Source organism: Triticum dicoccoides, chromosome 4B, assembly GCF_002162155.2.
Source record: "Triticum dicoccoides isolate Atlit2015 ecotype Zavitan chromosome 4B, WEW_v2.0, whole genome shotgun sequence".
In the NCBI taxonomy this organism is placed as follows: domain Eukaryota; kingdom Viridiplantae; phylum Streptophyta; class Magnoliopsida; order Poales; family Poaceae; genus Triticum; species Triticum dicoccoides.
In genome coordinates this window covers 253,467,573-253,477,757 of record NC_041387.1, presented here as the reverse complement: position 1 = coordinate 253,477,757, position 10,185 = coordinate 253,467,573, and the positions used below count along the sequence as shown (strand labels likewise).

At 45.1% G+C, this 10,185-nt stretch overlaps 1 long non-coding RNA gene across 1 annotated transcript; it reads right to left on the bottom strand.

Annotated features, from left to right (window-relative positions):
- Positions 1 to 7,269: 7,269 nt before the first annotated feature.
- LOC119295925 lies at positions 7,270 to 9,171 on the bottom strand. Its single transcript, XR_005144505.1, has 2 exons — positions 8,716 to 9,171; positions 7,270 to 7,731 (listed from the first exon to the last, which is right to left on the bottom strand). It is a non-coding gene; the product is annotated as an uncharacterized LOC119295925 (long non-coding RNA).
- Between the last annotated feature and the right edge of the window lie 1,014 nt (positions 9,172 to 10,185).

The following is a 10,185-nucleotide window of genomic DNA, read 5'->3' as shown; positions in this document are numbered from 1 at the left end:
GCGTCATAGTAGTACATGATCTGAAACCAATATACTGCTCTTGTGTGCCACCTTTTATATTGCACCCCCATAAAAGTAGGCGGCTTCAAAAGTGCAGCAAAACCACTCGGAGTAAATTGCCTATAATCAGGTTTTTGGATTGGATTGTTGAATTATATGAGCAATTTACTATGAGAATTAATCTGAATCAGCAGTAAATAGATCATGACGACAATTGCAAACATCAAAGTAATGACGCGGACTAAACCAGGAGGACAGAATCACATACTGTATAGTGGGAGCAGAACCGATGTGGTTGATGTTGTCACTCATGCCGCTGATGAAGAGGTTACCGAGGTCGGGGAAGAAGGCTGTCATTAAGGAAGTCGTCGCTGGCAGCAGTCACAGGAGTGTGCTACCCAAAAACCTGATCGCCCCTCTCCCGTACAGGATCACGAAAGGCGGGGTTCGGAGGACTGCTGTCCCTTCTCGCGGTGCACGCCAGAAGGAGGGCTGGAGAAGAATTATGTGGAGACGCTAAGATCTGGAACGATGCGAAACCATATGATACAGCGGCGGCTAGGGTAGAGCATGTCAGGTCGGTCGTGCGAGTAAGACCAAGTATAATAGTAGGCCTTTGGCCCCCAAACCCCACTTCCAAGTCAATAATAGCCCCACCAAGGTTTGTTTGAAAAAAACCGGAGTAATTAAGGTGTCCGTTAGTCCCTTTATTATAAATACTATATCATTAATAATGGCCCCACCTTTTATCTCACAAAGTATGTTGGGGCTCCTGCTACAACCGGTTACAAGTTTACAATCTACTTCTCTTCTCTCTCCTCTTCTCTCTCCTTCAACTAAGCAGAAATACTATATTTAAATCCTTATAGCTTGCTTATGTCATCTAATTGTAGTACTTGCTCTAAAGTTACTCTCCACTGTGTAGTCTGAAATGTCGGACGTGCAGCGGGTGGTGCCCTCGGTCGGCGTGCCGCTTCAATGGAGGAAGCAGTGAGAGGTTGCGTCGCCCTGACTTGCCATCAATGTGGAGTGGCGGGCTCAGCTGGCGCCGGGCGGGAAGCGCGCGCGGGAGGGGGAGGGGTTTTTGTTGGGCCAAGAAGGTGAGAAGCCAACTTGGGCTGTCCGGATGTGGAAATATCATGTTCTCCCATACTCTGCATATGACACTAGTCTATGTTTCTACTCCCTCCTTTCCGGTTTATAGAGATGTTTAGAGTAACATAGTAATATGTTACAGTATAAGTTACTCCCCACTATGACTAGCCTTGGCCTCTCCCAGTGCTCCACCATGTATAGTTGCTAAGCCTGCCACGGAGGCATAAAATATGATGTGGCAAGTTAACTAAAAAGAGAGATACTAGTTTGGTGACCGCGGGAAGAAACGGGAAAGACATTTTTGAGTCTATAGCTAATTAAATGAAGCAAGCTTAGCAACAATAAACTAAGCACCTATGCAATGAAGAATTGAGTTACTAAGCCATTTGATGCACTTAGCACCTCATCTAAGCACATCTAAGCACTTAGCATTTAGCACCCCTTGACCGTGGACCTTGACGGTGTACGTCACCTTGTGTCTCATAATTTTTCTCGTCATCATATGAGTCCTAGAAGATCTCATCCACATCATCATTAGGCATGCAGCCGCCTTGATAGACAACGTGCGCCAAAGGAGTAGAGGCGACTGGGGATGCACCACATCATGGGCACTTCGTACATGCTCGTGTGCATGCAGCGTGCGTGTTTTTCCATCAGTGCTAGCTCTAAGGCCGAGGCTGCGGTCGTCTTCGTCTCTGACTAGTCGTTGAGCAACGACGGCAAAGAGGTGCTGCAAGAGATGTGTAGGCGCCGTTGTGTGTGAGCTTCTCCTTAGCACGACAAACTGGACGTCGCCACAGATGGCGCACGCCTCCATGCAGCCGAGTGTGTACACATGCATGTGTTATTCACGTGCATTCTGCGGCCGAGTGTGTGTGCATGCACGTGTTGTGTACGTGCATTGTGTGCTCCATACTATGAGTGTATGTGCATGAGTTGGATCAGATGGAGTTAGTGCGTTGGCGTGTGTACATGCGTGGCTGCATGCGTCCTATACATGTGTGGCTGGTTGCGTGGTTATCAATATAAAATATAAAACATCTTCAACTTAGCATCCTGATGTATCATTTCTAGTGGTTAGCGAAGAGTTCATGTTCTTTTATTTGTTTATAGGTGGGAAGGCGGCAAAAAACAGGGGAAAACATGCAAGGTTCCTTGCAGACGCTCCACCGCGAGGTTCCTTGCTCCTTCTCGGTCGTTTGGAATCTATGTTCTTCAACTCTTTTCTTTTACGTGAGCTTTGTTCATCCGTTTCCCGACACGCGAGACATCTAGCATCAAGGTGCACATGTCATGCAAGAAAATGGAGATAATCAGATAAGCAATGCGTAAGTGAGTCATGCACTTTGATGACACCTACACAATATTATTTCTCCTCGATGGCATGTGAATAGTGCACGTACTCAACGACGGAGCACGGGATGGTAGCCATGACATGGTCAACCCTTTTTTTTGGAGAGAGTACATACTAAATAACTTTGATGTGTCCCGTCAAGTCGCAGAACGACGAGAAGCTTGATTACGCCTTCTCCCTCGCCAACGCGTGTGCGGTGGCTCGCAGCACGAGGAGAAACTTTTACTTACAAGCGGTGGACGTGCAGTAGTTCATTTGGTGTCAGATTGCCAGAAGTACTACTGTAGAACGTTCGACTTCTGGAAGAGGCGAAGAGCCAAGCGCAAGGTCACCTACTAACCTTAGGCTAGGCGTAGTGGAAGTAACATAAATAGGAGTACCTTCTTTTTTTATTCTAGAAACAACCACACACAAATATCGAGGTGCTGGTTATGTAGAACAAATTTTCTAGAGTCTATGCTCAGCCCTCCTCTATCTTTCTTCTCAGCCAGCCAGCAGACGTGCGGAGCCCATCGTCTGTTTGCTCATATGCGGTCCCACATGTCAGTGAAAACGCAAGAGGACCCACTGAACCTGCACATCTTTCACCTCGATGTGCTGATGATGAAAAACAAATCCAATAAAGATCTTCGGTTGTCGCTTTTGGAGTTACTCAAGAGTAGTAAGATTCTATTTACATTTTAACCCAAATGCACATCACGTGGCTAAAACTACCACTCTATTTTCTTGCATGACACGACCTGGATGCTGGATGTCCCACGTGTCGGCAAAAGGAGGAAGAACTCGACCAAATCCTCGGTTGTGCTCTCGGATTAGACTGGTTGTGCTAACTTAAAATTTTGTTGTGTAGAATGGATGCAAGTTTTGGTATTGGGAAGAATAGTACATCGATATATTGATAGAGCGCAATTTAGTAGATGTTCTAGCAATTTTAGCTAGCATAGAGGCTAGAGATGAGACTAGTGCACTTGTTGATAGAATAGAGGCTAGACATGAGACTAGATGCGAGGAAGCAATGTCTACTTCTTTACACTCAAATAAGAAAGCAGGACGCAAGATCGAGCCTCTGTAGATCAACAATGAATGCATTGAGAAGGCACTAATCCAACTTACAGGAGCAGTTATGGAAGTTGGATATCTTCTAAAATGTATTTGTGCGGCTCTTGTTTTCTTTGGTCTTGCTTTTCTAGTCAAAATTTTGGTGATGTATTTCCATGTACCAAAAAATCAATGATGAAAAAAAGATATGTGTTTGCCAAGAAAAATGTACGCGACCGGGATGCGTCCGCGCGTTCGGCGCATGGCCACCACATCCTAAAAATGGCCCGAACACAACCCCATTGCCCTACCCAAACGGTCAGAATCCGAGCAAAATGGAGGTCCGCTTGGGGTCGTGCGTTGGAGTTGGCCTTACAAGTGGGACCGCAGTTGAGAAAACTGACTATCGGCAAACCCCCACCTCGCCTGACGCGCGATGGCTGAGTTAGAGAAACGACGAGGTTGAAGAGATTGTTGTGGCACGGACTCCAAGAAATATGGTGTCAGATGGAAGTCGTGCTGGTGGCGTGTGTCGTACTCCTGGACGTGAATGCTTGTTCTGGCCCATGTCACCCTACTACTCCTACTACTTATATAGTAGTAGTATCGATGATTCGAGGTGCTGGTTACGTACAGCGAACACATCAACATATGGCCCACCTCACACTATGGCCAAATTTCCTGGAGTCTGTGCTAGGTTAAAAAGTGTTCTTTGTGCGGGTGGGTGGCTGGTCTCAAGTTTAAAACTTGTTGTAATACGTGTACGTAGACGTAGAGATAGTGCAGCAGTTCTGAAAGTTTGAACCCAAACATCAGAATGCAATTTCTACTGGACTCATCCGAGAACCTAGGATGATGGGATTCGCAGCTATAGTAGAACCACCCGCTTGGTGCGCAAAGCATGTGAAGCTAGTACAAATAGTGTACTACTATTATTGATTGGCCTCATCTGATAACCTATTGCAATGCACGTACAACTATGTATTCGGAAAATATTTTTTGCCTCATCGCAGCACTCACTCAGAGAAGCGACTCGAAAGCCTTTCATAAATTTAGTAAGTTTATCACAGGCATATCATTTTATTACATACAGAAGGTCATCAACCCACAACGACAATGAGGATACATTATAAATACTAAAGTTTTCATCACACAACAAATAACAAGCAATGAAATGAACTTCAACTCAACCAATCCTCGGCGTTGGAAACACTTGCTTTGAAACACAAGTGATTCTCTAGGATGGGCCATCTATTGTCAATCTCGAGACCAACGCAGGAGTGATCATCCAGGCTGAAGCGGCCTACTATATCAGTACCAGGGTAGGGAACCACCCAAATGTCCGAGGTATAGATACAATTGCTTCTCATAAATGGTAGTAACATTGTGTCAACGACAGTTGGATCGCCTTTCACCATCATCAGATAGTTTTGTCCAAGGAAGAGCAAGTTTTCTCCAAGACTATCAATACTGTACCAGGGAGAAGGTGTTGGCGCTAGCACACTAGTATCCATCCTGAATACCATGCAACGAGTGTTGGAATAGTCCTGGAGAGTGCGACCATGGGAGACAACACATGCTCCCTCAGTAGTAACAAACTCAGTGCGCTGTATACAGACAAGAAGAGGTGATCCGTCGGAATTAGTTGCTAGGCGCCACTAAGTATATAAGTTCTGCTCATCCTCATGCTCGTGATCATCACCATCGTCATCTCCCCCTTGGTTATAAAAATTTTCAAGTATAGGTGGTGGAATGTTCACAGGACCTTCGAAACACAAGAAGAAGGTTAATTAGTAAAGGGAGACTTGCAAACCTGCATGCATGTGGATGAAACAATTATAATTACGGCGGAAGAAAAACGTATCGAAACTACGAGTATCCCATGCAAAAACACAGAACCCTCGTATTGAATTGCATCACAGTACACATCCTTGTATAGAAACTGATTTTTGAGCAATATCCATTGAGTCGAACCACAAAGGATGGCAACAAGCTTGTCGAAGATAACAACAACTTCATAGTTCTTGTAATTCCAAGAGCGGTTGGGAACTCGACGAATTGCTATCTTCCGTAGAAGACAGTCACCATGATCGTATTTGAACGTGCGTAGAATACCGATGTGCTCAACCTTTGGGAAGTCTGCTGAGATTTTTCAAAGTGGAACCCGGTGACGAGTGTACACATTCACAAGTTCCCACTCGCAGTTGTACCCAATATAAACAACCCAATCTCTATTTGCGCCTGCCCAATCCTTGCCCTCAAGCGATGGCATCTTAACATCATACGTATCATTATCAAGCGGCATCAACTTACACAAGGTGAGGCCTCCGTCGTCCCGCGCCAGTCATCAGGGTCACAGCGAAGAAGATAGGGGAGATCAAACCGCTCCTGGACCCTTGGGTTCCTTTTAATGATGTTATTAGTTGAGTCGAGAATGGTTTTGAACGAACCTGCCATGCTAGCCGAGGTGATGACGTCACACCGATCAATGAGTTCCTCCACCATGTCATCTTTCAGATCGAGGCAAGAATAACGGGGTCGTTTCGGCCCTGTTCTCTCCATGGAGAAGACGATCAAACAATGGCAGAAGGAAGGGTCAAGGCAAATGGAGGAGGTAGGAAGAGCGTGCGACAGCAGTTCCAAATCGAGAGGGAAAGGCGAAGAGTCGGTGGACTGTTGCCAGTTTGCCACGGTACACTAAGAGGCGCCCCGGCCTACACGTCTGTTCGGAAATACTAGTAGAAAAGGACTTGCCATCGTCTCACTGACATGTTGGAACAGGACCACATGTCAACGAAACATGGTGCGTAATTTCTCGTGCAAAATGCGATATGGCCGCGTTGGCCCGAGGTGCTGCATTAGTTATCGACCTTTATTTTTTAACATACGATCTGAATGGATAGCTCATGTGGTCATCACACGTCAGCGGATATATAGGTGGGCAGGCAGTTGAGTAGGCGGCAACAATCTGAGTGCTAAAAGAGTTGATCCAATGCTTGGTTTTGTTTGGATTTTCCAACTATGACCATTGGATAGAGTGAATCAATGGCTTACGTTCAAAGTTATTCTCATACTATAGAATTTTTTATTCGGTTGTCGTGCTGCTACCGTCCAATATTCGCTTGTGGTTGTTTCTAGAGTAAAAAAAGGAGGTACTGGTACTTACTGAGGGAAAGGTGAAGTGATTGTTGATTCGCCCGAGCAACTTATTACTGTGGGAATATGGGAGTACCAGTGGATTCAAGGAACAGAGAAATGATGGTTGCTTCGTCCGAGCAACTTACTATGGCGAAGGTGGGGCTCTATGATTTGACTGCTCACTAGTCATTACTACTGCGGCGCAACGACCGGGGTGAATCTTTCCCTGCAGTTGTGTTGTGCACTCAATATTGCTGCATGGCAGGTGAAGGCGATTGAAGGATGTCCAACATGTCGGCGAAACGAAGTTGAATTGTTTCTGGCATTACTATCAATCCTTCAGGATTTGTTTATATGTACGCATAATTTTAATGAAATTATACTATGAAGCTATGAAGGTTTCAACTTTGGTTCCTGCAGGAAAAAAAAGGTTTCAACTTATGATTCATGTGTCTTGCCTCAAAATTATCTCGTTACAACATTCCATCAAATATAAATGAAACTATCATGGCTACTGTAAAAACCCTTAAAATTAGATAACGATATTTTTGACGGCTGTTACACCAGTGTCAGAAGGCATAGTTAGTTGAATAATTATAATTAACCACAACACTAATATCAAAAATTTATTGCAACAAAAAAAGTTAGTATTTAGCCATGTACATTGGTTCTTCTCCAACTCCCTTATAGTTTGCAGATTTACAATTAGGCCCTTGTCTCATTCCTTACACACAAAGTATATGCCAACTCGTGTCCAACCATGCACTATACACTTGTCCGTCGTACAACTCACATGATTACATGTGGAGGCTTGCATGCTCATGCAACCAGGCATGTCAGCCACATCTCTCTTTTACCAAACCGACCTAGCACCCTACACTACTATAAATAGCAGCCTCCTCCCTTCACCTTTGACTTCCTCTACTGCACACAACACGCACAAGAGAGAACCAAGCTCTCCCCACCATCCCCATCCACTCTTTTGGTCGGATGCTGAGTTGCCATCAGGTACTATTCAAGTGCCTTGCTTTTGCAGCTTTGTTTGCTTGATCCATCTTCACCTTTGCTTAGAACATGAACACCTGCTCTTTTGGACTCTAGTTACTCTGTAAAAAGAAGAATGATGGTTAGAAAAAGAAAGCACATATATTAGATGAAGACAAATTAGTACATGGTGGTTAAGTGATGCATGTGTACTGTGCATGTCCATCTCTGTCTTGTACTAGATCTATGTATATAATAGACATGTCATGCTGAGAATTAAATCCCAAATATTAACTTGCTAAGATTTACATGTACAGCTAATAGCTCAAGCTTCCTGTGTATGCTACTCATCTTAATGATCCCTTCCTAGTTGTATTGAACACTGTTTGGCTAACGAAACTACTTCACAAACGATGCCTGCTGGACGATTCATGCACGATAGTTAATCCACCGGCTGCGTTGCACCTAATCCTACGCATGGATGGTCCGATTTGCAGTATCGTCCAGCAATCGTCCAACAGGTATCGTGTGTATAGCAGCACTCTTTGGCTAATGTTTGCCTTGTCTCATTTGCACATGCATCATTCTGAAAACAGAAAAAATAAATAAACATACTTTGTGCAAATCTTGTACAAATAAATTCCTGACATCCTCTTATTTTCCCTTTCATGATCCCCTTTCTAAGAATGTTTTGAGTGATCAATGTCGATGTTCACTTGACTGTTGTAGGGTGCAGAAATGAGTGCACGCGCACACACAGTAGAAGCAACATTTAGATTTAGTTTGTGGCAGCACCTAACCATCACAAGAAATTAACTTGTCGCTTTTTAATCAAGTCGGTGACAGTAGGAATTCACTGGTTAATTCCTAGTTATGAGCTTAATTAAAAAAGAATCATAGTAGTGCGAGGATAGTGTAGTAGAGCTAAAAATTGAATAAACAATATAGAATAAATCTGGAGACCACGTCCACACCATAGAGTAAAGCTTGATTAATTCCTTGGTCTTGAGATTAACAAGAAGCATGGCAGTAAGGGGAGTCATAACACAAACACTTGCAGCAGAGGTAAGAACACTGCACAGAGAGAAATTTGGACTGGCACTTACCCTAGTAGCAGTAGACAAAGGCGAGCCGGGCGTCTGTAGCGGCCATGTTGCCGGAGCCGCACCGGTTAAGATGGTCACGCCTGACGGCCATAGTTGCACGCCTCGTGCGTGCAGCTCTGCAGGAGGAGTTTGTAGGTAGGGAGATGCCATTGCTGCTGCGGCCCGTGGTGAACCCATCGGACCCGATGCAGACGGCGCTGGGGTTTGAGGGTGGCGGCGATTTTGGCGGCGGCGGATCAAATAAATGGGGGTATATGGTAGAGGGAGTTGAGGGGATTCTGTGGGTGTCCGCGGTGTCGCCGGAGATGGCCGGAAGTGGCAGATCGAGCCGGCGGCGGCCTGCTCTGTAGTTAGGGAGAGAGAGATGGATATGTTCGTGGCTTTGCATACCAGTGACAGTGAGAGAGAGGAAGAGAGCTGGGTAAGATGACTAGTTGGAGAAAAAAGAAATGATATTTCTGCCGGGGTTGGGTTCGACCAGCTAAACACATTTTTCCTTTTGAGCTTCCTTGCTTGCTCTTTGTGATGTGCGTGTGCGTACTACTTCTTGATGTGTTGTATGCATTTTGCTTCTAATTACACACTAGCATGTATCATTGCCTCTTTAATTAAAATGGATTGCACCGTATGGAATTGTTTCTTGATGCTTGGATCTTGATTAGGGAAAATATAAACTTCTTTGTGAAATAATTATCAGGAGTCGATCTCAGACCCATAGGACCCCCATCTGGTGGTTTCGAGTTGGTCGGGACGCTACCCGGCAAGTCGTCATCTCCTTGATCATGTCTTCATAAATGTTTTCCGGGCTATGAGTCATTTCCAAAATTTTGCATAAGAATTAAAAATAAATACTTTCCATAAATAAAATGATATTTGGATCAGGTGGATCCACTGATTTGGCAATTGGACCAGATCAGGTGAAGTATCTGTATTAAGTAGTCGTGACCCGGGCAGGGTTACATTATAACTAAAAATTTGGTGGGTATGGGAGCTCATGTTGGTGAAGACGACCCATGTAGGGTTGGCTTGGATGGCAGACTCCTCTACATAGGGTATCACATTAGGACACAACTAACTGGCGCTTACGTCAAAAGCGGCGCAAACCGTACTGACCATAGGCCTGGAATGGGACGGGCTGAACCGACTACCGATGCCAAGTAGTTGCCTCTGCATGGGTGAGAAGGTGGCTGTAGCCGGGTAGGTACAGTCACCCTAGGGCGGGACCGCCGGTCAGGGGTCTCGGCCTGCGGGCCTATAGTAAGGCAAGGTGGAAAAGCAGAGGTAGTCTACGAGCTGGTTAAAGGTTCTGGTTCCTTGGTCTAGTCGTGCGCACGGGTAGCGCATGGACGACTTGGACCAAGTGATGCTATGGGCAAAGCAGTACACCTCTGATCAGAATAAATGTGATATCACTCCCAGCTTCCGGGTTTGGAAGTGCGTCGTGTGGGTTTTCCTCTAACACAGGATGTA